This window comes from Podarcis pityusensis (genome assembly GCF_964106645.2).
Source record: "Podarcis pityusensis genome assembly, chromosome: 1".
Classification (NCBI taxonomy): Eukaryota; Metazoa; Chordata; class Lepidosauria; order Squamata; family Lacertidae; genus Podarcis; species Podarcis pityusensis.
This window is the reverse complement of record NC_138028.1, coordinates 139152130-139179313: the sequence shown is the minus strand read 5'-3', so window position 1 is coordinate 139179313 and position 27184 is coordinate 139152130. Positions and strand designations below refer to the sequence as shown.

Genomic DNA, 27184 nt, shown 5'->3' with positions numbered 1-27184 from the left:
AAAAAGAATGTTCATCGTTTCTTTTGAGATTAGATTGACATATGTGTAGGGCTATTTCCCTCTTCCTCAGAACAGCCTGTGTTGAACTTCAAACTAGCAAAATCCCCATCACTTTGAAGGGAGAAGCTGTTAAGATGGCGGCCTGAACACTGCAAAACCTCAGTGCCTGCAATGTATCCTCACTGTTTGCAATGCAATGCTTTGAGAAAGGGAATGACTCAGCATTATTTAGCATTACTGCTGTTAGAGATTCCCCTTCAGTTATTTTCACCCACGACAGATAAGCTCCCTCTAATTCGAATATGGGATATTTTAACCTCTGCTGTTAATAACACTGCGTTTTAATACAGCTTGGCCTACTTCTCCTTCCTCCCAAGCTTTCCTCTCCTTAGTTGCTCTCCATATCTGTCAGCAGCTTCAGCCTTCACCCTGTTGACCAGGCACACAGCCTTGGCTTCATCTTTGATACAACCTGGTCTGCCGCAGACCAATTGCACTTGTGCTGAGGGAACCGTAATGGCTGCCAGCTAGCCAGCTACTGAGTCATGTTTGAGGTCTTGTTGTTAGCATACAAAGACATGGACAACCCAGGACCAGGTTGAGCCATAGTGGGTGCTTGTATGGTTGTGCATGAAAGGATATGATTGTGTGTGTGTGCAGGCACATGTGTGGAGAAAAGAGAGGGGCGGGGAATAGGACTGGAAGAGGTTGAATGACAGAGCAATCCTAGTCCCACATATTGAGATGTTCTATTGTATTCAATGGGGCTTACTCCCAGGTAAATTTGGTTCACATTGTAGCCTGAAAGAAGGGAGCAGATGGTAGCTGATTTTGTGGATTGCTCTGTTAAGTGTTTGTGTGCCTGTGCAAGGGCCAGTGTGAATAAGAATGAGGAAGAAAAATGAATGGAAGATGGACTTACAAACGGCAGAATGTGTCACTAGCGTGTGGGCCTAACCATTTTCCCATTTTCCCAAATGCAGGCCTTGACTCTGAAAGTGGCGCCCACCCCTGTCAGAGGGGATGCCATCAGAGCACATGGTTTTCCCCCCTCCTGTGTGTGGGTGGAAGTGCTTTATGCTTCCCCTACATGGGTGGCAGTTGAGTTATTGGATCTCAGTATTTCCTCAGAGCCAAGAAACATTTTTTTAAAACTCTCTGAGAGCAGCAACATGGGTTGGAGAATCTGAGCTGACTCTTCCTTGGCATGTTCCTCTAGTTACTTCTCACACAACTCTTGCGCATCATAGTAGCCTATTCATGGTTTTCATGTGAGTGAGTGAATGATAGTTAGTTGACCTCTACATCAGTATGGATGGAAACTGTGGGGGTTTTTTATTTAGTCATACTGCCACCCACACAAAGTACCGCACATTAAGTCCCTCTTAATGTTCCCCACACACCTGAAAACGCTGCAGTGACTGCATTCCTGTTTCTCTGAGTGTACAAACATCCCACTCAACACAAGTCAGCCCTTCCAATTCATCACCTTCTCCAAGTGCCAGATGCACAAAGAAGGCGACTCACTGTACAAAGCATGCATTCTTCAAGTGACAAACGTAACAGGGCATCAGAAATGATTAGAAGAAGACGGCAACATTATATTGTAGGTGCTGCTGAGTAATTATACATCTCACAACTCTGTTACTCTTTTCTTTTTCTGAAAGTGCTATTCCCCATTCATCTACCAAGTTATTGACAAGCTTGCCATTTTTAATTCATTTGACTAGCTAGAAGAAATCCCCAGCACCTTTCAGAAGGGCAGAAGAAAATATTTAATTCTTACATGCACCATTTTAAAGGAGTGCTTCCACATTTTTAGGCAACAGACCCATGAAGAACGTGGTACGACCACTTAGAAAAGGGGTCTGAGCTTAGTAGCAAGAGTGCAGGCTTTGTGTGCAGAAAGGACAAGGTGCCAACTCTGGCAATTCTAGTTAATTGGGCAGCATCTCTGGCAAGGAATTCTGCTTGGGACCCTGGAGAGCCATTGCTAGCAGAACAGACAGTGTTGAGCCATGTGGAACAATAGTCTGGCTCAGTATATGGCAACTTCATGCATTCCAGAAATATTAAAGATTTCTAGGTGCTCTCAGCAAGTGATTATGAACCCAAGCGGAACAGCTTTCTGGATTAGTAGGGAAAATGTGGACATTAGTGGGAAATAATTTGTTAGAAATGGGGAGTATCATCTATATAACAACAGTTTATAGCATTTTCTTTCACTACATGAGTCAAACATTATTCTAACCTCTCCCCACTATGAAATGCTGTAAGTTTTAAAAGAAGGCTCAAAAATACCATTTTGTGTTTGCTAACATCCACAATCACTTCTGTTTACAAAGCTGTTCACCCTGTTACTGCTATTTATTGATGATTTGTAATTGTTTTACTGATGATTTGTTAATTATTCTACATGATTTATGTTGTTTTTGCGATGTTCTATTATGTTGTTGTCGTTTATTGTTTGTAAGCCACTTTGAGATTCATTTGAATGAAAAGGGGGCACAGAAATATAATCAATCAATCATAATCTGTTCAAAATCCCAGGTGACATTGTTGCAATAATTCTCACATTGTAGAGGAAAATGAATACTCTAATTAATTGAAAGCAAGTGGCTTCAGTCTATCTAGTATCTCATCCAGGCTTTAAGTAAAGTGGCCTAAAATGAAGATTGCTCCACTTCCTGCCAGGATTAGACCAGCAAGTGAAAGAAGCTTATCTCCACTACCTTGTCCCTACAATTCATAGACAACCCAACTCTCTCCCTTAGGGTTGTTCACCCACCCCAAAACTGGAGTTTCCTTCTGCAACAAGGCAGACTGTCAAGAGTCCAAACAGCCACTTCAAAATGCACACTATCCATGCCTTCTCTTGTCACTCAGATCCAGCAATCCCTCCTCTGCATGTGGTTCCCTACTTTCCACTAGACTAGCTCCCAATAGTATTCCTAGAGATGGAGTAAGAGACGGTTCCTCCGTGCTTCCCTCTCCCACCCCCAAAAGAGGAAGAATATCATCCTCAAAAGGCCTGCTGTGTCAAGGAAGATTTTTGTGGTCTGCAAAAATGATCTGTATATTATCAAGAAAGGCGCGTGCGTGGGGGGGGAGAGAGAGAGAGAGAGAGATAACTGAGCTCAGTGACAGCCTCCCTCACTTTCCTCCAGTTGAAAATACTAAAACTTGCTCACTTTGAGAGCATGGTTAGATTTAGAGGCATGCCAGGTTAACAGTAGAGCAGAGTGGGTGAAGAAACTACGGTTCTCCAAATGTTCTCATCATTGGCCCTGCTGACCTTGGGCTGATGGGGTTTGGAGTTCAACGACTAGAGGACCACAGGACTCTGAACTCTGGGCGATCTGTACACTACAAAAATAGAGGGTGCAGTTCATGCACAGGAGGTAAGAAGTGGGACGAGCAGCCACAATTTAGTCTCCCTCGTGTATTTCTTTCTATGCAACTTGATTTATGAAATATGCGTTTAGTTTAGCTCTAATAGCATCAGAGCACTTGCCATTTTGAAAGCCTTTTTCAAAACAAAAGATGTCTGAAGATGCAAGATTTAATAACAGAAGGAGAAAGAAAAGGTATCATTTTAAGAGGGAAAGGGCTACAGAAAATATAAAAATAGAATTGGCTAAAAACCAGTGTAGTGGTTCTAGGGGTTGCTCATGCGTAAGCCGGTGCAAACACCTGGCTGGGTTGCCTGAGCGAACCTTTTCTGTCCGGACAGCCACTCACCCGTGGCTGTCTCAATCCCTGGCAGAATCCGTCAGTGGGTGTTTCTTAAACTTCTTCCAGCAAAGAAGCTCTTTGACGCCTAGTCTCCTCCTACTCTCTCTACGCGAAAGCCTTCTGCGCAAGGAGGGCGTAGGCAGCGGAGGACCTCTACTCTCCCCTCTGGTCCCCGGCAAGGAGTCATGGGACCGCCTCGCCGCTTCCCCCATCTGCCCCCCTTCTCCACTGGTGCTATGCTGATTCTCTTCCCCAGAAGATGGGCTGCCTCTCCCAATCCCGGGACGCTCTCTGGAATCCCTCTGGATTTTGCTCTCTCCCTCCGGCACTGATGGCAGTTCCCTGACAACCAGAAACCACAAAAAGAGATGTCATTCAGGAAATAGCACTAATGTGTCACCATGCTGAAGAATTTTCCCCATGTATTACAGAGAAATCTTAGGAGAGCAAAAGGGATTTTCTGTGTGCAGGAGATGATTTTGATTATGACAAGACTGAGTTGCTTCTCTGTGAAATCTTAACCAAAGATTTCATCCTCCATTTATTAACTGCAGCTAGATTAGAGATTGCAATTTTTTTTTAGGAAAATTTAAATGCAAATCTTTTTGAAGCCTGGATGTCACAAGTATGGGACATCATGCTTATGGACAAATTAGCCATTTCATAAAACTAATTATGCCCTGGCTGGGGGGGAGGGGAGGGGGAAAGACTCACACCTTTTATTGACTTTGTTAAGAAAACCAAACATGGTTTCCACTGTCCACCAACACAAGGAACCTTATGAAGAAACATATTCATTTGAGTGCTTTTCTTGGAACATCTAAAACTGCAACCATCAGTCACTGTTTTTCTTTCTTTTTCTGTACTCTGTTTTCCTTGTATGGGTATGTTTTGTATGTTTGTTACTTGAAATTAAAAATCATTTTTTATAAAAAGGAAATGTATGCATTTTGCATTATCCTATGGGGGGGGGCACTCTAAGTCTGTTTCTGTCCAGAAACTACATGCTACTAATCCTATCTACTGTTGGGGATTTCTGAATCAGGGAGTGTTAAAAATAATTATATGTTAATCGTCTTTCATCCTTACTACAGAAACTCAAACACACTGACCTGGTTGTAGTGTACAAGCACACTGTCCTCTGGATTAGTTGACAATGTAAGACACCAGTCTCTTCACCCAGCTGAAGAAGAGAGACATAAAAAAGGGGGAAAGTGAAGTTAAAGCAACATTGGTATAAACCCTTGAAATCTGAGGGAAAGAAAATATTTTTAAGCCGCTTAAATAATGGTCAGAAAATCATCAAATAGAAAACGAATCACAGTTATGTCAAAACAGAATTGTAATTCATAGGAAACATCTGTTTCTTTTTTCCTGCTTCTTTATGGTGTGTTCCTATGTATTTAAATTTCAGTCAACAATTCCCAGAGAGACGGAATTCTTCTGATAATTTACATACAGTGGTACCTTGGGTTAAGTACTTAATTCGTTCCGGAGGTCTGTTCTTAACCTGAAACTGTTCTTAACCTGAAGCACCACTTTAGCTAATGGGGCCTCCCGCTGCTGCTGCGCCGAAGCACGATTTCTGTTCTCATCCTGAAGCAAAGTTCTTAACCTGAAGCACTATTTCTGGGTTAGCAGAGTCTGTAACCTGAAGCGTATGTAACCTGAGGTACCACTGTATATGCAAAAAGGTGAGCATGAGCTGTGTTAGCATATATTTACATGGGGAAGCTTGTAATGTCTGAGATTCCAACAAGGATCTGCTGAAATGTGATCAACAAGTGGAAAGGGGGAAGCAGTGAAATTTCCACAATTTTTATATTTAAATCCTGCTTAGTGAAACATTTTAACATTCTCAGGCTCAATATAAACCTGGGATTCTTTTGCACCTTCAATGACCATGTAAATGAGAGGATTTAGACATGCAGTTGCTGTACCTGCTAAATCCTCCCCCACCCCCTTCAACATATAAACATTTATGACTCAGGATGTCTGTCCTGCATCAAAACTGGCAATTGGCCCCCAACATCAAGATAGGGCTTATAGAAACTGGCTAAGAGATATGTATAACTGGCCACATCATTTTCTGTACACTGTAAGGCAATATAACTATTTCCAACACAATATTTTGTGGATTCTTCCCTGTGTAAAATGGTGGTGCGGATGTGGTAAAATCTCACAGTCTTAAAATGTTCTTTTTCTAACTGTAATTTCATGTTCTTTATCGTATTGTGAGGACGGTTGCCCTGAAAGGAAGGATGAAAAAAAAGCTAATTAATAAAATTCTGAACTTAGGTGTCTGCATTTTGTGAAATATCGATGGATTATTATTTCAAATTCTGAAAAAGTATTTTGGTTAGAGCAGATGTTGTAGATGGGTGGTGAATTGAATCCAGCTGGCGCACTGGAGTCTCTCTCACACACAACACAGGCCAACTTTGACAGAAAGACTAGACCTATCAATCACCTGACATCAGGTGACAGCTTCAAGAGGTCTCACTCTCTGTGCCAATCTGCACTGAGAGCAAGCTCCTTTGAAGTGCCAATCAGCTGATTGGTTTCCAGGCTGTACATGCAAACAGGCATTTTCCTTCTAGGTCTACAGACAGTTTGGATTCAAACCATGCTTGCAAACAGAGGGGGGGCTGACCCTGACTGAAGGCATCATTTGAATCCAAACCACACCTGCAAATGGATTTTGAAGACACATTAGGTAAGGGATTTGCAAGTGCCAGCAATCAGTTGTTCATCAGTGCTTGGGAAGCCCTGCTGCTCATTTGATCAGCTTAATGGCTGGTCTTGCAAAGGCACAGGGGTAAGTCACACTTTGCCATCTTTTCCTGCCCTGATGTTATATATGACTTCAGGTGTAGGGCAAGTGAGTGCGGCTTAGCATCAAACAGCCTTGTGCTCAAGGGCCAGATATTCCACACAGAAGATGTAGTGCATGCTTTTTTCACATGGTGGCTGAACACCATTTTCATTTAACAGTGTTTCTATAAAATGACATAAAGATGGGAACTGTCCCAGAAGGAACTGGAAGCAGAAGGAAAAAACTGTGGGGTAGACAAGAAAGAGGAATATATATCCACGTTTTGTTTTGGACCATACTGATCTAAAAAGAGGATAAACTTAAACTTATTTGGAAAGGGGGAGGTGCTTCATCTGACGAAAGGTTCCTCTCCAGAGCAAAAGACACATGGCACAGTTTTCATACCTGACAACATACACAGGCATACCAGATTTTGCTCTTCCATTCAAACACTCTCAGCTAACAAGAAACTAATGGGTGAAGTAGCCCTTAACTGAGAAATGTTCACATTTATCACAATGCATTGCTAAAAATGGCAGATCAAGCTTCACTTGCCATAAAAGAAGCTATAATTTTGTATACGTATCCTCAAATTCAGTAAATCTAATTCTGCAAATGGGATCTAATATAGAATCTACATTCTATGTAACAAGCAATGTATAATAATCTAATGCACTAAAATAGAAATTCTGTCTTTAAAAAGATTTGCTTTCCTTTTTATAACTAATGTGCATTCAGCAATGCATGATTTGGGAAAGTAGGTTGCCCCAGGATTCTGAAAATCTTTTAAAATTATCCTAATCAGCTGATAATTGTTCAGGGTTTAACAGCGAATGAGTTCTCAGAAAGAGGGCAATGGTAATAACTGAGGTCACATGGCTTAGTTGCCTGCCTCAGTTAAAGAAGCAGATGGCTTATATTAGCATCTGAATAAGAGCATGAAGTTCCTAGCTGAGACTTGAAGGCGGGGTGGGGGGTTATAAATGCACTAGACAAACATAATTTCCTTTCCACATAAGATGCTGACTTAGGAGCTATTTAACAAGCAGGTTTGTAAGAATCTTACATGGGCACTATGAATGAAAAGCAAATCTTTCATTCCTGTAGGCTTGGGAAACAATAAGAATTAGGAAGATATCAACTGCCAAGGCAATCATAACTGAAAAGCAGAGAGCAAGCAATTTTGGAAAACTTTTTTAAAAAGAAAACCTCTCCATTTAAAAGAGCTTTAAGGATTGTGCTACAGGTTGTGGGCTGGACTGTTGGCCAATGGAATTACCCTGTCCATTGTCCCATGCTATTGCCACTCCTTGAATCTCTCTCAGTACAGAACAGAAATACAGAAATTAGCAATAGTATTCAACAGAATGCCTGTATTCACCAGCATGTTGTTGTTGTTTAGTCGTTTAGTCATGTCCGACTCTTCATGACCCCATGAACCAGAGCACACCAGGCACTCATGTCTTCCACTGCCTACTGCAGTTTGGTCAAGCTCATGCTGGTAGCTTCGAGAACACTGTCCAACCATCTCGTCCTCTGTCGTCCCCTTCTCCTTGTGCCCTCAATCTTTCCCAACATCAGGGTCTTTTCCAGGGAGTCTTCTCTTCTCATGAGATGGCCAAAGTCTTGGAGCCTCAGCTTCAGGATCTGTCCTTCCAGTGAGCACTCAGGGCTGATTTCCTTAAGAATGGATAGGTTTGATCTTCTTGCAGTCCATGGGACTCTCAAGAGTCTCCTCCAGCACCATAATTCAAAAGCATCAATTCAATGAAGAGCCAGTGTGGTATAGTGGTTAAGAGTGGTAGACTCATAATCTGGTGAACCAGGTTCGCGTCTCCGCTCCTCCACATGCAGCTGTTGGGTGACCTTGGGCTAGTCACACTTCTTTGAAGTCTCTCAGCCCCACTCACCTCACAGAGTGTTTGTTGTGGGGGAGGAAGGGAAAGGAGAAGTTAGCCGCTTTGAGACTCCTTTGGGTAGTGATAAAGCAGGATATCAAATCTAAACTCTTCTTCTTCTTCTTCTTCTTCTTCTTCTTCTTCTTCTTCTTCTTCTTCAGCGATCAGTCTTCTTTATGGTCCAACTCTCACTTCCATACATCACTACTGGGAATTCACCAGAATAAGGGGTAGCAATTACCTTCTCGGAGTGTGCAAAATGTGTAGCATTCTGTTGGGGACACAATGAAATTTAGGCCCCGTCTGTACTACTCAGTTACACAGTATCATCCCAGATTAAACACTCATGGCCAAAGAATCATGGGAACTGCTGTTTGTTAAGGATGCTAAAAGGTGAGTTCCCCACACAGAACTACAATTTCCAGTTTCCTGGGAAGAGGGATTGACTCTTAAACCATGCTGGAAACTGTAGCTCTGCAAGGGGAATAGGGGCCTCCTAACAACTCTCAGCACGCTTAACAAATTTCACTTCTCAGGATTCAAAATGCTGTAATACTGCTTTAAATGTATGGTGCTGGTGGGGCCTTACCTCTGAGTAAACCTGCATAAGATTAAGCTGCATTACACCTTTTCACTGCATTATTTTCACCATGTAATTGGCTCTTCTACAATTACAGAGTGCCATTACTAACACTGGGGGATAATTTACATCTTGTTATTTATGCATGTGAGACAGATAATAAATCCCATGGTGGAGAAGCATCCCAGAGGGACCACATGCTGTGTAATTAGAGACCATTGTTACTGCATTAGTCTTGGTTCCTCTGCCCTCCAACAAATAAGAAGTTGAAGAACAAGAAAACCCAGGCAGATACCGTATTTTTCGCCCCATAGGATGCACTTTTTCCCCTCCAAAAATGAAGGGGAAATGTGTGTGCGTCCTATGGGGCGAATGTAGGCTTTTGCTGAAGTCTGGAGAGCGAGAGGCAAGGGTGCGCACTGACCCCTCTCGCTCTCCAGGCTTCAGGAAGCTATCCGCAAGCCTTGCAAGCCCGGCGGGAGTTCCCGCGGGCTCACAAGGCTTGCGGGCAGCAGCCTGCAGCCCGGGCGAGTGTCCGCAAGCCTTCCGCGCCTGGCTTGGGGCGGCAGCCTGTCACCTGAAGCATGGGGAGCCCTCCGGAGGGCTCCCTGTGCTTCGGGCAAGTGTCCGCAAGCCTTGCGCGCCCGGCAGGAGGTCCCGCCGGGCGCGCGAGGCTTGGGGCGGCAGCCTGTCGCATGAAGCATGCGGAGCCCTCCGGAGGGCTCCCCGTGCTTCGAGCGAGTGTCCGTAAGCCTTGCGCGCCCGGCAGGAGGTCCCGCCGGGCGCGCGAGGCTTGGGCGGCAGCCTGCCGCCCGAAGCAGGCGGAGCCCTCCGGAGGGCTCCCTGTGCTTCGGGCGAGTGTCCGCAAGCCTCGCGCGCCCGGTGGGAAGTCCTGCCGGGCGCGCGAGGCTTGGGGCGGCAGCCTGTCGCACGAAGCACGCGGAGCCCTCCGGAGGGCTCCTCGTGCTTCGGGCGAGTGTCCGCATTCCTTCTGCGCCCGGCGGGAGGTCCCGCCGGGCGCGCAAGGCTTGGGGCGGCAGCCTGTCGCACAAAGCATGGGAAGCCCTCCCGCCGGGCGCGCGAGGCTTGGGGCGGCAGCCTGCCGCCCGAAGCAGGCAAGGCCTCCGTAGGGCTCCCTGTGCTTTGGGCGAGTGTCCGCAAGCCTTGCGCACCTGGTGGGAGGTCCCGCCGGGCGCGTGAGGCTTGGGGCGGCAGCCTGTCGCACGAAGCACGCGGAGCCCTCCGGAGGGCTCCCAGTGCTTCGAGCGAGTGTCCGTAAGCCTTGCGCGCCCAGCGGGAGGTCCCGACGGGCGTGCGAGGCTTGGGGCGGCAGCCTGCAGCCCGAAGCACGCGGAGCCCTCCGGAGGGTGCCCCGTGCTTCGGGCAGGTGTGCGCAAGGCTTGGGGCGGCAGCCGCGGCTGGGGGGGGGGATAAATTTGTGTTATTCATTCCCCCCCCCAAAAAAAGAGGTGCGTCCTATGGGCCGGTGCGCCCTATAGGACGAAAAATACGGTACATTAAATGTTAATTATCAGGTACAGCACTAATTTAAAAGTCTGGCTACTTTCTTGTTTGATACATTGCTGTTTCTCACATTCAGGAGATTAAAAGGTATAGACCTCTTTCTTAAAAGGGAGCAAACATCAACTTTGTTTAAGAGAAAAGCTTGCACATTTTTTTCAGTAATAAGAGTAAATTCAGTATCATGCAGCAGATTGTATCTTTTTTTTTCCTCGTGGGAGACTCTGTGGCATTTTGTGAAAACCGTGAGACACACAATCAATCAGTGATAGAAGCAATGGACAGAATACTAGTTCTAATATGTTGCCTACTCTACCTCTCCCTTTTGTTCTCCCCAAACACACATTTTGCTTCTGCATCCACAGGATTTAACAGAAGTCAACGTACGCAAATGTAAACTGATGAAAATTTGGCAGCAGGGGAGGGAACCTGGCAGAAAAAGGAACCAGAAATCTTAGTGGATGACTCAGTGACAGTATGTGCAACATACTGTACAGCAACTGGAGGGGAATTAATTTTTATTCTATTTGCTGTATTTAACACCTGAATGGACACACTCATGGAGAAAGGTTGTATCATGCTTATTCCCAATGGTTTGAAGCCAGAAAATGTTACACTGAATGTCGCACACGTATCTCCAAGATATCTTTGTTAACTCTTTCAGAAGGTGTTCTGTTTGTTGTTGTTTTTACAAAATATGAAGGAAAACAGAAGGAACACTAATAAGTTTTAGGGTGTCCAACCTGTTTGGGTTGGTGTTGCACCATAAAGATCAGGGTCAGAGCTTGTGTGTGCTCCAGGATCCATCACTGCATCCAGAAGCTCATGTAAGACTATAGAGTGCCTCTTAGCAGCTTAGGTTGGTTCACCTGCTGAAGACTTACCTTGAAAAAATGGACCTCTCATTCATTCCATACATAGTGCAGGGAGCGGAACCTATGGCCCTCCAGGTGTTGCTGAACTACAGCTCCCATCATCCCTGGCCATTGGCCATGCTTGTTGGGTCTGGTGGGAGTTCAACAACATCTAGAAGGTCACAAGTTAGCCAGCCCTGCCTCAGTCGCATCCAGCTGGGGCAGCTGTAACGTGCTGTATATGAATTTTCCAATGATGTATAGTTATGCTGAAGTCAGTATGGACTAGGACAAGGTGTATGGAGAACTTTTTGTTAGCATTTTCCACTGCCACTGTTGCAGAGGGTCACGTGATCAGGTGATTTCATTTCTTATCACTGTGTGTGTGAGCTGACAAACTTCCACTTTTGCTCTCTGTCCAGCTAAGGGCTAGAGAGGATGTGTGAGAAGGAGCTCACGCAAAATGCGTTTCTTTTGTTTCTTTTGCTGTAAATAATAAAATACTTGATGCCACAATTCCTACACAATTTTGCTTTCGCTGACTCTGCTAATACGCTTCATATTGTGCACATGTCTTTTGGATGTGTGCCTATGCTTTGTACGGGACTCCAGCAAGAGGCACCTCCCGCCACTTTTATCCAGTCTTATTTCATTGGTTACCCACTGGCTTCCAGGCTCAATTCAAAGTCCAGGTTTAATCTCCGAGTACCCTAACCAGTGTAGAACTATGATATCTCAAGGACCATCTTCATGCACAAGTACTGATCTGAACATGTAATTTAAGCCCTTTCTCTGTTTCCTCCATCATCTGAAGTACAGCAAGTAAGATGGGACTTTTTTGGGTCATAGAGCCACAATTGTGTAATGGTCTCCTTGCCCCCAACATTACTGGCCTTCCACCATCCAGTTAAGCCATGTTCAGACCAGTTTGGGGGTTAACGAAACTGCTGACCTCGAAGTTAACTGATCTGATGATAGTTTACTTGCTGTGCTGATCTTCTCATGGTTTCTTCTCTTTTCTGTTTACTATTTTATGTATCTTGATGTTTTATTGTGGATTTTAACTTGATTGCTAGCCACTTTGGGAGTCTTTTTTTTTAAGGAGATAAATTGTATTTTAATTAATATACAAATAAAATACAAATTCAAATTCACATTTGAATGTGATTCAAATTGTACTCGGTTCTTTGGCAAGGGAAATACAAAAATCTAGTAAACTGGAAAGTGCTCTATTTTCTTATAATACTCTTATTATGGAGGCTGACTGCTGTGAAGGTAAAGGACCCCTGGATGGTTAAGTCCAGTCAAAGGTGGCCATGGGGCTGTGGCACTCATCTCTGCTGTAAACCACACACCTCTACCCCTAAATATATTTTCACATGGCTGCAAGATATTCTGATTCAGTGTATGCCCCTCCCATTTTAAAAAAATCTTATCTCTTTTGAAGTAAATGAGATCCACCTATAGACGCTGAGGACATAGGGCAAAATTATCCTGTGGATAAAGTTTTTCCATGCAAATATAATGTGCTCGATATTGTTTTACCTTGGGGTCTGCTCAAACATTATCTTCTCTCTCTGCTTTCTTTTTTCATGGGAACATCTCCAGGAGTCACATCTCCAGGAGTCACAAAGAGTTTTTGAAAACCCGCCTTAGCTGAGGAGTTCTAGTTCAATTTCTGTTATCTCCTGTTAAACATTATTAGGCTGCAAAGTTTGTTAATCTCTTGCCCGTCAGATCAAATTGAGACAGTGCTGACAAGGTGGAGCAATAGTGAAACACCAGCTCTTAATAGGCAGAGCTTTGCTCTGCAAATTTCACCATTAGAAAATCTGCCTAAAAATTCTGAGACTCTGTTCCTCAAAAGTGCTCCAGTGAAGCAAATCCAAAGCTTAAGTACCTTAATTCTACAAAGGATGTTCTGTCCTTGATTCTTAAATCGGTCATCTGTCCTTAACTCTTCAGGTAGCAGTTTCATGGCTGTGAGAAGGATTTATTCATCTTTCAGGTTACAAATATGCTACTTCCTGATTAAATCTTGACTAACTACTTTCCTTCAAAAGAATGAATGTCATTGTGCATCTTTTTAATGTGGAATGATCATAAATACGCATAAAATCAAATGCTTTGCTTATCAGTATACAGTCTTTAATCTTGCACAGGGGGTAGAACTCATCCTTTAATTACATACTATGTGTAGTATATAATTAACCATCTCCTCAGGGGAAAGTAATCTGTTACCTGTAGTTTGGAAACTTAAGTGAGGGTATCTAGATATAAATTAACAGAGTATCTGGATTGGAAAAAATGTGATTATTTTATCATCCCCTTTGGGAGGGGTTTTCATTTTGTAGTACATCTCAGTAGTACCTAATGCATATTAAATACTATTACCAAAATTGGGCTGTAAAGCATTCATCAACGGTGCTCTCCAAAGGTAGATAAAATGTTTGTTTTGTTTACTCATTTGAAGGAAACTCTCTGCTGACCAGTCCAGTTCTACGAGCCACAGCACTCAGGAAGCATGTCAAGTTCTGGGCATAGTGATATTTAGTATTGATCTGACAGGGGAGTGCTAAAATCCAAGCCCCACAATGGTAGGGCACCTAACTTTGCCCTTCGCTTACACAATGGAAAGGACATGCAAAAAACATCTGTGGTAAGTATCACCATTCTTTTCAGGACTTTTTGTTTGCTGGTAACCCTTGACATTCCTTGGATTCTTCACTTTAGGAGGAACTTCCAAAGTTACCCTGACGTTTGGTTGAAGGCTCACAATACACACAGCTAGGCGTCTCCTGGGAGGACCTACTTGGTGCTGCTGTGGCAGGTACAGCATACCCCTAAGTTCCCTCTCATCTGATCAAGGCCCATCAACCCACAGAGTGTAAGGCAAAGAGCATTAGCCAAAATTAGGAAGGAAAAGTTTTTTCCTAAGGAAGAGCACCCCCTGTCCAGCTTTTGTCAAAGTGCAAGACTAACAGCCACAATATTCACTACTACTAACCCTCCATTAGTTTCACAGCTAATTAACACCACACCATCCTTCTAAGCTTACTAAATCCTTGGTGCTACTTTAAAAATCTATACTTAGATGCTGTGATTTTATTTATTCTAACTTTATAAATAAAACTCTCTCTCTTTCTTCTCTTAAGTAAGAATAATATATAAATGACAGCACAAGAAACTGATAGAAAATGTTTTGGGACCTTTTAGTCTTGAAAGGGCAGAAAAGTGATTTATTATTCTTCATCCTTCTTTATGCTCTTACCAGCATCTGTATTTTGAGTTGAAATTTTCTTATGTATTCAGATCATTTTCTGTACAAGAATGCCCAGGGGGAAATCTAGCTGAAGGGGAAACAGCCTTCACTGAGTGCTTGTTGCATGAGCAATCCTCAACTAGGTCCCATGATAAAGAAAATGAAGGCTCTCAACCAGTCAAGAACAGCTTTATAAAATAAAAACACCAACCCTTCACTCTTAGCCTCTGGGATTAAAGTTGATTCCCCACTAATAACTAATCAATGTAAAGTGTGAGGTGACTCATTCTTTGCTTGAAGCTGAATAAAATTTGAAGCCCTAAAAAAACCACTTTTCATGGCTTTATTTCAAACTTTAGAAGCCATTTCATCAAATGATACTATATTTGGAAGTCAAAGCAGGATAATGGGGGGAAAACTTTCTAAAAATGTTTCACGGAGTATCCTTTACATGCAAGGAAAAGAGGAACTCAAAAGGCATCCAAGCCAGACTTGTCATGGATTACTTCAGATTTCCTGAAAAATCATCAGGACCTTTCGATAGTGAGGACTTTCCACGTTCATGCAAGCTTCCCTGTTAAGAGTACTTCTACAGGTCTCATGTCCAGAGCAACCCCAGCAAAGTCTGGGCTGGGTGAAAAGGCAGAAGCTCAGGCCCTGCAGCAGGAGAATGTGGGTGCTCAAGATAGATGGAGGAGCGTGGAAAGCTTTCTTAGGCCAGTGGCAGAATGTAGGCAAAAAACACTGTTAACATCCTTAAACGTACACGCGCTGTCCCATTTTTCATCTGAGAAATGAAATGGCACAGGAAAGAAAAAGTATCCTAGGAATTCAGCTTGGTAATAAAACATTGAGTGGAGTGACTCTGAAAAATCTCCTTCAAGTGGTCTTCACTATGAAAGGTTACAAAAGAGGGGCATGGGGGAAAGCCAACATTTTCCATATTCCAACCAGAACATTTTGCATATTCCGGTGAGAAATGCAGGAACAGATATGGCAACAGGCTAACAAAATAACATGGGCCAAATGGGAGCAGAACATTTACTGCAGTATTAAAAGTGCTGAATTTTGAACTAGTTTTATTTTTCCAAAGTACAGTGGTACAGTGGTTACATACTTAATTCTTCCGGAGGTCCGTTCTTAACTTTAAACTGTTCTTAACCTGAAGCACCACTTTAGCTAATGGGGCCTCCCGCTGCTGCCATGCCACCGCCGCGCGATTTCTGTTCTCATCCTGAAGCAAAGTTCTTAACCCGAGGTCCTATTTCTGGGTTAGCGGAGTCTGTAACCTGAAGCGTATGTAACCTGAAGCGTATGTAACCCGAGGTACCACTGTACATTTTACAGGCTGTTAAAAGGAAAGGCAAAATTAAGCAATCACTGTGAAATATTTTGCAACTCAAAACCGAAGAAAATATTGCAAGAAGATGACTCCTTGTAACTCACCAACAACCTCTACCTTCTAGAAAGCAACTATGGGAGCAAACAACATGTAGGTGGGGGGGAAGGCTTATCTCATCCTGGATCCACAGTTCAAGAAGGACACTGACAAACTGGAACGTGTCGAGAGGAGGGCAACCAAAATGGTCAAAGGCCTGGAAACGATGCCTTATGAGGAACGGCTAAGGGAGCTGGGCATGTTTAGCCTGGAGAAGAGGAGGTTAAGGGGTGATATGATAGCCATGTTCAAATATATAAAAGGATGTCACATAGAGGAGGGAGAAAGGTTGTTTTCTGCTGCTCCAGAGAAGCGGACACGGAGCAATGGATCCAAACTACAAGAAAGAAGATTCCACCTAAACATTAGGAAGAACTTCCTGACAGTAAGAGCTGTTCGACAGTGGAATTTGCTGCCAAGGAGTGTGGTGGAGTCTCCTTCTTTGGAGGTCTTTAAGCAGAGGCTTGACAACCATATGTCAGGAGTGCTCTGATGGTGTTTCCTGCTTGGCAGGGGGTTGGACTCGATGGCCCTTGTGGTCTCTTCCAACTCTATGATTCTGTGATTCTATGATTCTATGGATCCCTGGTCCTCCACCCCATTGCACTCTCCACCTGCTCCCTTGCAGATTTCCATGCTTCTTATGAGAGTGAAAACTGGGGACCACTTTAACACATATCAGGAATGGCCAAGGAACTCTTTCTCCTCTCACCTCACAAAGGTATTTCCTATTAATATTTTTTTCACAAAAAAATTGTTCAGGGAGGTGAATTACACCACATTTCCACAAGACACCTTGTTCAGCCCTAAGCCACAAAGGATTAAAATTAGCTTTGGAGTTTCACCACAGACTCCCCATGTGACCTGAGGGAAAGCGAAGTTGCTAAAGAATTGCATTTAGGAGTCAGAGACTAATGGCCAAATCACTGCTCAGCTCTGGAGCTTATGGCATCCTGAGGGAAGTCACTACCAGAGTGCAATGCAGCTTCCTTGGCTGTTATAAGACTTGGCAGCTGCTCTGAGGTCCCTGAGAGGCAAAACATAATTTTTCCAAAAAAAACCCCACAAAACTTCAAATTACCTGACAATTTAATTTTCGGTTAATTATAACCTGGTTGAGTAGTCATTGCATTAACTCATTAATTTAGCATTCTGTATGTTGCTTCGTTGATTTGCAACAGAGTAACTTCAGTGAATATTGAGATATCACATACTGGTACTCAATCCTACATGCCAAGGTTAAATACCAGTTCAACCTCTGCATCCACTTTCAAAGGGGAAATGACAATGCAAATTATATGGTACCATCCAGCTTCACTGAAATATTAGAATGATAGCATGGCCATCCATAGGATTTTTAAATTTTCTTTTTGGCGGGGTGTGGGGTGTGGAGGATATACTCCAAATAAATAAAGTTGTGCATTTTGTGAACACAGTGATACATTTCAAGTTGAAACATCAGCTTGCTTTCAAGGAATCCATGAATGCTGTAAAACCACAGTGCACAACAATGTTTCCATCAAACAATGAAAGCTAAATGAAAATCAGGATGGATATTTAATCATTCTGTATCTGAAAGTCAACCATGCCCTACTCCCAAGGCGATGAAGGATGCAAAATACATTGCAATGCACTCTCAAGATGATAACCTCTTGGGCTGCACTAGTCTTAAAATACATTAAAAGTACAATTTGAAGACACTCAAAAGTCATCTTAGACCAACAGCTATTTCAGGTTCATTCTTCTACTCTTAACGGCAACAGCTTGACAAAATAAAACAGCTATCACTTGCCTTCAGTGGAGAAATGGGTCGTATTCTACGGGAGAGGAGAATAATTGCCACAACCCCAATAATTGCCACAACCCCAAAGGCCATGCCATAGGCAGCCCTTGATACACCTCCTGAACAGATGGAACTGGCAGCACGGCAAAATATCTCTGCGGTGGGATTAGCATCTGCGGTGGGATTAGCAACTACAGTATTTTCCCTGACTACTGGATTCTATGTCTCTGTGTGTAATCTGAAGTTGCCTCTAAGGACTGGCAAATTCTGAAGCTTAAAGGTTATATAGGGACATTAAAAATAAGAAGAACACTTACATCACACCTGCTTCTTTATTTATAATATAATCAGCAAAGCAGAAGAGGTGCTTCTGAGCCAAGGTAATAATGATTTGTGAGATTTCATATATTACAAGGTTCTTCAGTAAGAATGTTTTGATACTCTAGTCCATCCATGCATCTGAGAAATGTATGAAACATGAGTGGAATTCAGTGCAGAGCCGAGTAGGATATGCATACACAGAATGAGGTCCACTCTTGCAGCCCTCCAGAGCAGATTGAGGGAGAATGGGAGGCGCATGGGGAGGGGGGAGTCCTGTTGCACGAGCAGACAGTATTCCACACATGCAGCAGCGTGGCTGAATCCTGCCCTGCATGAATTCTTCTTGCTGTTGCAGTATCTGCAGATTACCTGAAACATGGTTTTCCAAAGTTCAGTGTCTGAGGGCTAAATATGGCCCCACATTATTCATGCAATTGTGGGGTGGCTGCTTATGCCTTACCAGAAAAGAGGAAACAGATAACCAAAACAGAGGGTAAAAGAAGACCCATATTTGGATATGCTCAAGGCTTTTCCCCCCAACCAGAACTTGCCAGAACTCAGTTCTGGCACCTCTCAGGTGGGTACCATTGCCATTCTAAGAGAATGAAGGAGGCATTTTGGCACCTCTTTTTCTACAAAAATAGCACCACAATCCCTTCAGAAACTGGCCTGACATGGGTCAATGTCTGAAGAGGGCTTAAACTGCTCATCATGACAACTTCTAGAGATGGAAAGAAGGGGACTTGAATGGATCCTGGCTTCATAAAATGTGAGCCTTTAAAAGGCAAAGGGGGTGGCAGGAGTTTTTGAGGGGAAAGCAGGCACCCACATCTGAACCCTGTAAGAACATTCTAAGTACAACGAGAATGGCAATGAGAAAGTTGTTTGATGCTTAAATCATTTTCTGCATTGAACTGATATTTAAAAATCTAGACAACAGAATTCTTTTTAACATTTTACATTTGTGTTATTAGTATTTTACTAATTTAGTATCTCCAACTCTTTCAATATCTCTTTGTGAAACATTTATAAAAGTCCTTTTGGAAGGAACGCATAATGTTTACTGCAGCAGTTAACTGCAAACCCCTTTCCCACACAAACCTGTCTTCTTCTCATGTTATCCAACTTCTTATGTGTGAATTGCATACTGGGAGGCTTGATAACATGACAAAATGAAAAACCTGACGTCTCCCCAATAAACTCATCCAGTGTGAAAATCTGTATCTATTTGTATTTCCCACAGGCAGACCAAAAGCTAGCTAGCAGGACAGAGAGGACACACCATTAATGGGCCTCGAGTTGCCTTGAGAAGTCTATGCACTTGGTTAAAAATTCAATGACAGGTCAAAAATCACACACACACTTTGCTTTTCTTCCAGAGGGAAGTGAGAAACAAATATTTAGAGCAAAAATATAATCAAGTGGTTGTATATCTTAATTTTTGTTATTATTTTGACATCCTGTCACTCTAGTTGACATCATGCTTATAGAGTGTTTACCCCTAGTCTACCTTAAGGGGATAGGCCTTTATCAAAAAGTAACAACAGATATCTGGGTTTTGCCTCTGACCTCTGCAGCTGACCTCTGCAGCACACAACCCTCTGCCACTTGCAGAAGATGCCTGTTAACAAGCCGGGGATTTTCCAGCTTCAGCCACGCACACTGCATAAACCACAGTGCTCCTGCAATCGCTGTACAACCATGGCAGAAGAACTTAGAACCATCCACTTACCACTGCACAAGTGCCTGCCTACTCGTGTAAAGGAACAAAGCCCCTACGCTAGATAGGAGGAAAATATTCCACTGAACAATACACAGATATCAAGTTGCCAAAGAAATGCAAGCTGAGTATCTGCTCATCTGCGACCCACATACATGTTCCACAGAATCGCTTCCAAAGCTTACATAATAATCAAAAGGAAAACAAGGTCCCAGGAAATGGGAAAGCTATGATCCTCCTAATCCCAACAGATACCAGTATAACTTTAACATATACCCCAAGGTATTTTCATTACTCCAATTTGCTCCAACCTTCAGCCTGGTGTAATGAATGAATGCAGGGGAGCAATGTACTCACAGCACCGCCATGTTTCACACATTCAAATATTTGCTACAGTGGCAGCTAAACTGATCCAAGCCTATCTTGCACAATGAGATGCTGTCAGCTTGAGTCATTCTACCTCCTAAAAAAGGATGTCTGATTATATGATTCAGGTGCGCCAGTAATGCAGTTGAAATTTGTGCCAAAAATACTAAGCTGAGATCAACAAGTTTGTAGAGGAGGGAGAAAGGTTGTTTTCTGCTGCTCCAGAGAAGCGGACACGGAGCAATGGATCCAAACTACAAGAAAGAAGATTCCACCTAAACATTAGGAAGAACTTCCTGACAGTAAGAGCTGTTCGACAGTGGGATTTGCTGCCAAGGAGTGTGGTGGAGTCTCCTTCTTTGGAGGTCTTTAAGCAGAGGCTTGACAACCATATGTCAGGAGTGCTCTGATGGTGTTTCCTGCTTGGCAGGGGGTTGGACTCGATGGCCCTTGTGGTCTCTTCCAACTCTATGATTCTATGATTCTAATAGAGCTTCTGATTCTCATTAATGTATTCTCAAATAAGCTTCAGCATAAAATTGGACCAAGAAAAGGTCAGAACCCTGAACAAATCCATCCTGTCTCATAGCTGACAGAATGTCTACCAGCTCCTTTTGCTGGAAAACGTTCTTGGCAGCTGTTCACCCAAATCTGATAAATGGTAAGAGAGCAAAATGCTGTGTTTTGGACTCAAGCTACAGCATTTGACTCAGCGTACCCAGCTTTTTAATGTATTTAACGGAAGATGGGAGTAAAATAAGGTCTCTCTGAAAGCAAACGTATCTGTAAATAAATAAATAAATCAGCAAACTCACTGTGGGAGTTTTGTTTTCTTTGGAGTTTGTGCCCCATTCCAAAACCCACCCACACTTAGTCTGAGTCAACGATAAGTTCAGCATTTTATACAGAGAGAGAGTGTGTGTGTGTTCTTTTTGTTTGTTGAATTCAGAAGCTCGTGGCATGGTCCTTATGAAACTGCAAAATCAAATGAGGGGATTTTATGTTGGCACTTATGCTTGGGTCAGGATGGCATGGGGATAAGGAACCAACTCCCTTCTCTTGCGGGGGCCCAATAGTGCCATTGCCTTCCGTTAAGGGTGTAATCCTTGATGCCTCTCTTTCCATGGAGGCGCAAGTTACAGCAACAGCCAAGGCGACATTTTTCCACCTTCGCCGCATCAAGCAGTTGGTCCCTTACCTTTCCCGCCCCGACCTGGCCACAGTGATCCATGCGATGGTCATCTCCAGGCTTGACTACTGTAATTCACTCCACGCGGGGCTGCCCTTGAAGCTGTCCCAGAAACTCCAGCGGGTGCAGAATGCTGCAGCGAGGCTCCTCACGGGGTCTCTGCCATGGGAGCATATTCACCCAGTGCTTTTCAAACTGCACTGGCTCCCGGTGGAGTACAGGGTCAGATTTAAGGTCTGCTTTTGACCTTTAAAGCCCTTCACGGCCTAGGACCCTCGTACCTACGAGACCGCCTCTCCCGGTATGCCCCACGGAGAGCCTCAAGGTCCATAAATAGCAACACCCTAGTGGTCCCGGGCCCTAAGGAAGTTAGATTGGCTTCAACCAGAGCCAGGGCCTTTTCAACTCTGGCTCCGGCCTGGTGGAACGCTCTGTCTCATGAGACCAGGGCCCTGCAGGATCTGATTTCTTTCCGCAGGGCCTGTAAGACAGAGTTGTTCCGCCTGGCCTTTGGCTTGGAGCCAATTTGATTCCCTCCCTCTCTTTCTTTTTTTCTTTCCTTCTCCTCCTGCGTTGAGGCTACATTTTATTTTAATGTTGTAATATTTTAATGTTGTATTTTAATGTTGTTTTTAAGTTGTAATCATTTAACTTGTTTTTATTATTGCTTGTAAGCCGCTCTGAGCCCGGCCTTGGCTGGGGAGGGCGGGGTATAAATAAAAAAATATTATTATTATTATTATTATTATTATTATTATTATTATTATTACAAACATACACTAAATAGCACCTCAGGCAGAAGCCTAGGCTAGACATTCTTGTGCCTTACTTATGGGCAGGGACTTTTTGATGTGGCAGAATATTTAGGATGCAATCCTAGGTACACTTGTCTGATAGCATGTCCCACTAAACACAGGGGGACTGACTTCTGAGTAAGCATGCACAGGATTGAAGGGTTCAATATGCAATCCCCCACCTGCATCCTCACCTGATACATTCTTAGAAGGAATCTATTAAGTTCTTTCTCTCTCTTTGGTAGCATAGAGATCAGAGCTTTCTAATAAGGAACATGTTCCAGATCAATCAGACCTCCATAGAATATTTTTACACTGCACGGTGATGGCGCTTAGACCATCTCAAAAAAGATACCTACCTTTGGGTAGATTTGCCAGCCAGTGAATACCTCGGCAGGTTTTCTACAGTCTAAAAGAAAGAGAGGGAACCTTAATTAAAGTTAGAAACTGAAAATACTCATTTGGTCCAGTTTTCAGACATGCTGTGCCTGCATTTAAGTGATAAAGGCAAAACGTAGCAAAGACTATACTTGGGGGGGGGGACCAGTGTTATACTGCGCTCTATATGACACTGACCAAACGAATATAATTTCATAAAACAGAGGTAAATTGTAATACCAGACAAGAAACAATGCCCCTCTACATCTTTAAAAGGTATAGTCCAGAAGGCCTTTTTACTCAATGCTAACAGATAAGCAGAATAATCATGCCAAAGTAATATAGTACCTGTGGTATATTGGATATGGCAAGGACTACAGTCCTGCTCCTCCCTAGAGCATTTCTGTTCTCTCAACCATGAAAAACTGCTTTACAATAAGCCCACAACCTATGTGCATTTAACTTGTGCACATTCAGCGGGGCTTGGCGTCCAGGAAAAAAAGTTGCAGGCTTACTTACTGAAAAATGTAAGTTGCAGGCTTACTGTACAAAATCCTATGCATTGTTGTAGAGCCCACATAATATGACTTTTAGTTCAGAAGGAAACCTTGCAAGCAGGAAAAAAAATTCTGTAGAAATGTGAAAAGCCCTTTTAACTTTCAGCAACCTAACAACCACAGATGCCTCAGAAATTTCAATAATTACGTTGACTCAGTCAGTCTAAAGAAACTGACACCCAAGGCAAAACTAAGATGAACCTTGCTGTAATAAAACATAGTCCATGCCAATACGTCTGACTCAAAAAACTATTAGACTCTTCAAATATGCTGGCTTTTTTAAAAACAAATGTATTTGGGCTAATTGAATTACAGGTGGTTTTTTGAAAGACACACCCTGTTAAATTCTTGCATTTTGGTTTTTGTTGTTGTTCCTCTTCCCTTGCATCTTTTTGTGAATCCTGCAGAACATTTTGGCCAAACAGTAAAATGAGCAGGAGTCATTTTCTGTATAAACACACCTACTGTCTCTACTTGCCAGCATCAGTCTCCCATTCTTTGTTTTGTAACCATGTTTGCCTTGGGGGGATGCTTTGTTAAAAAGTAATTTGTGTTAGGTTCACAGGTATAGCTTGCTCTGCAGGCACTCTAAAAGGGCTAAGCTGGACATGACTTTAATTGTGTGCTTAAAACCTGTAGTTGGGATTCTCTGTGTCTTTTTTGAGAGAGAGAGAGAGAGAGAGAGAGAGAAGGAGAGAAAGAGAGAGCAAGAATCAGCTGCAGTACGTACAACCCAAATTAGGATCACAACACAAGGGATACTTTCCTCATGGTATTTCTTAAGATGGCATTTCCACATTTCGAAACTCATTTTCAAAGTTGACCTGTTCTGTGGTCCAACTATACAGTACCTTGCCCTGCAACATTTCACAGATGAAAATAGGGGCACATGTGCATGAGGCTAGGGGTGGGGTTTGGGAACCCAATCACATTGTTTCTTGTGACATCCAAACTGGGAAACTGCAGCTTAAGTGCTGTCTAGAAACCAGGATGACATATCAGGAGTTGTGGCCAGCTCTCCAAACGCTGTTTCCCACAGGAAACTATGGTTCAAGAGTCTAGGAAGTCTCCTCTAATTGGGTACCGTATTTTTCGCTCTATAGGGCGCACCAAGTTTTTTTGGGGGGGGGAATAAAGAAATACAATTTTATCCCCCCCCCCCGAGCCCCAAAGAGCAAAGAAGCCATGACAGCGAGCGGGATGGATCCCGCTCGCTGTCTTGGCTTCGTTTTTAGCCTCGGGTCTGGGGAAGCTCCGCAGGCTTGCGGATAGCTGCCCTAAGCCCGGGGTACGCAGTGCGGCACTTCCCAGGCTTCAGGTTGCAAGCACCTATCCGCAAGCCTACGGAGCCCGACGGGAACTCCCGCCGGGCTCTGCAGGCTTGCAGATAGCTGCCCTAAGCCCGGCGTGCAGTGCCCTGCTTCGGGCTGCAAGCACCTATCCTCAAGCCTTCGGAGCCCGGCGGGAGTTCCCGCCAGGCTCCGCAGGCTTGCCGATAGCTTCCTGAAGCCTGGAGAGCGAGAGGGTCTCGCTCTCCAGGCTTCAGGGAAAGCCTTCATTCGCTCCATAGGACGCACACACATTTCCCCTTCATTTTTGGAGGGGAAAAAGTGCACCCTATAGAGTGAAAAATACGGTATATATACCACTTTTTATATATACCACTTTTTCAGTACTTGATACCTGGTGTCTGTACTGATTTATATATATATATATATATATATATATATATATATATATATATATATAGCTTCAGCTGCTATATAAATGTAAACTGTGGAGAGGGAATTAGGGGAAGGACGGGAGAGGCAATCCCCAAAACCAGGAAATTCAGAGAACAGGGCCACCCCACTCCCAATACTAGGCTCCAAAAAGGTTGAAATGAGACGTTTGAGAAGTACTCCCAACATACCCTGTTCAAGGTTGCTCAGCACTTGATAAATCGAAAGGTGCTGAAGATCAAACCTTCATGGAAATGCACTCCTATAGAACTTGAAGTTTTGGTCTCATTCAGCATAAAGTAGAATATGCATTCTAAGAAAACCTGGCAGCCTATAATCTCAAGTAACATTTTAAAGTAGAAAATGATCTTATTCTTATGAAACTCATATGTAGTTCTGCTGCTTAGAATCAGAGGTAAGGGCAGCTATATGTACAAACTTTAGTTTATGCTTACATATATTTTTTTAATAACAAAGGTTTGTGCAAAACTTCCAGAAGGAGCAATTGAAGATGTGTTCTAAGTCAACTCCATTTACAGGTGAAATCTGCTTTTTCTCCTTTCTTAATGAGCAACTTCTAAAGATGCCCAGGTTCTTCTGTTAAAACTGAGGATGAGCAAGGCTATAACTACAAGCCTCTTCATACAGATATGGTATTAATCAATGTTTTATTAGGCTGCAAGAGCTAACACAAGCAGAAGTACTTAGTGAGGAGTTACACAACTCTCCAAAATCCTGTTCTCTTTCTCCAAATTAATTCCTAAGGACCAGACCATCTGATACATTTAATTCACTGGAGAATACAGGTAGGTCTATGAATTTACCCTATGTAAGAGTCCAGACTAGGCTTGTCATTCTCCAGTCTCAATGGAAACTGCAACAGACAATCTCACTGTTTTATGCTTCAGCTTAATCAAGCTACAGTCGCCTTCTGCTACCTTCTGTACTTGTTAATAACCTTCTTACTTTTGCTATGGGAGCGTCTACTCGCATATGAATCTCCTTGCTCCCTTAAATCATTGCAGATTCTATCTCTGTCTAAAACCCTAAGAGACCAACTGCCAATCAGTGTAGGCAATACTGTGCTAGTTTCAGCCAATGGTCTGACTTGGTATAGGGCAGCTTCAACAATGGTCAAGGATGAAGGGGGCTGTGGTCCAAAGACATCTCAAGGGCACCAAATTGCAGTTAGACAGACAGACACAGCCAAGATACTTTGGCTACACAAAGAGCAAAACTGCCAGAAGTAAACTGAAGTACCAAAGGACTCCAAAAGATGTCATTTTGATGGCTGCAGTTCAAGTCCCAGTTAGGGCACAATTATCTTGGCCAACTTACTTAGGTATATGGCTTTTAAAAAGCAAAACAAAAAAGCAAACCACCAGAGCAACTACCAAGCATTTGTATGACCCAGTTTTCAGTGTTCCTCATCCAAACGATATCTCTGCATCCTTCCTGAATCTCCCTGTAAGATATTTATCAGGTATTTATCAGTAGTGTTTAAGTTTCTTAACTGAGCTATTGATTTATTTATTATCTGGTCACAATGTTTCCATGATTGAATCCAAAGAGGCTGATGCAATACACATTACAGTGGTACCTCGGGTTACATACGCTTCAGGTTACATATGCTTCAGGTTACAGACTCCGCTAACCCAGAAATATTACCTCGGGTTAAGAACTGTGCTTCAGGATGAGAACAGAAATCGTGCTCTGGCGGTGCGGCAGCAGCGAGAGGCCCCATTAGCTAAAGTGGTGCTTCAGGTTAAGAACAGTTTCAGGTTAAGAACGAATTAAGTATGTAACCAGAGGTACCACTATTTACTTGAAGAAAGCCACAGGAATAGTTCTTGGAAAGAATCACTCTGACATCTTAAAAACAGCAACAGCAGTCCAGCAGAGCTGATCCATGTACACAGAAGGGCTTCCTTGTTGCTGACTACAGGGAGGGAAAGATACTAGTGTCCTCAAATTATATATTGTGGAAAATTGCCCTGAAAAATCCAACACAGCCATACTTAATTTCAAAAGGAGAAACTTCTCAGACATCAGAGGATTAGTGAAGAGGCAGCTAAAGGGTCAAATCTCTTCAGGAAGTTGGGGGAATATTTTATGAAGCTGTAATAGGGGATCAAATAAAATGCATACCGCAAATTATAAAAGGCACAAGCAAGTCCAAACGGTTATCATTGTGGTTAAAAAGCAGAGACAATGAAACTACGGAAGGCAAGAAGAAAAATGGAAGTCTTTAT

At 43.2% G+C, this 27184-nt stretch overlaps 1 protein-coding gene across 31 annotated transcripts in view; it reads right to left on the bottom strand.

Annotated features, from left to right (window-relative positions):
- MAP2 (microtubule associated protein 2) overlaps positions 1-22687 on the bottom strand; it is a 232167-nt gene extending 209480 nt beyond the window's left edge. For all 31 annotated transcript variants that reach the window (XM_081015216.1, XM_081015194.1, XM_081015197.1 and 28 more), the window contains exons 1-2: positions 22636-22687; positions 4848-4918 (exon numbers count right to left, since the gene is read on the bottom strand). The gene's annotated coding sequence lies outside the window, so the exon portion shown is untranslated. The remainder of the gene's footprint in view (positions 1-4847; positions 4919-22635) is intronic.
- Positions 22688-27184: the final 4497 nt, after the last annotated feature.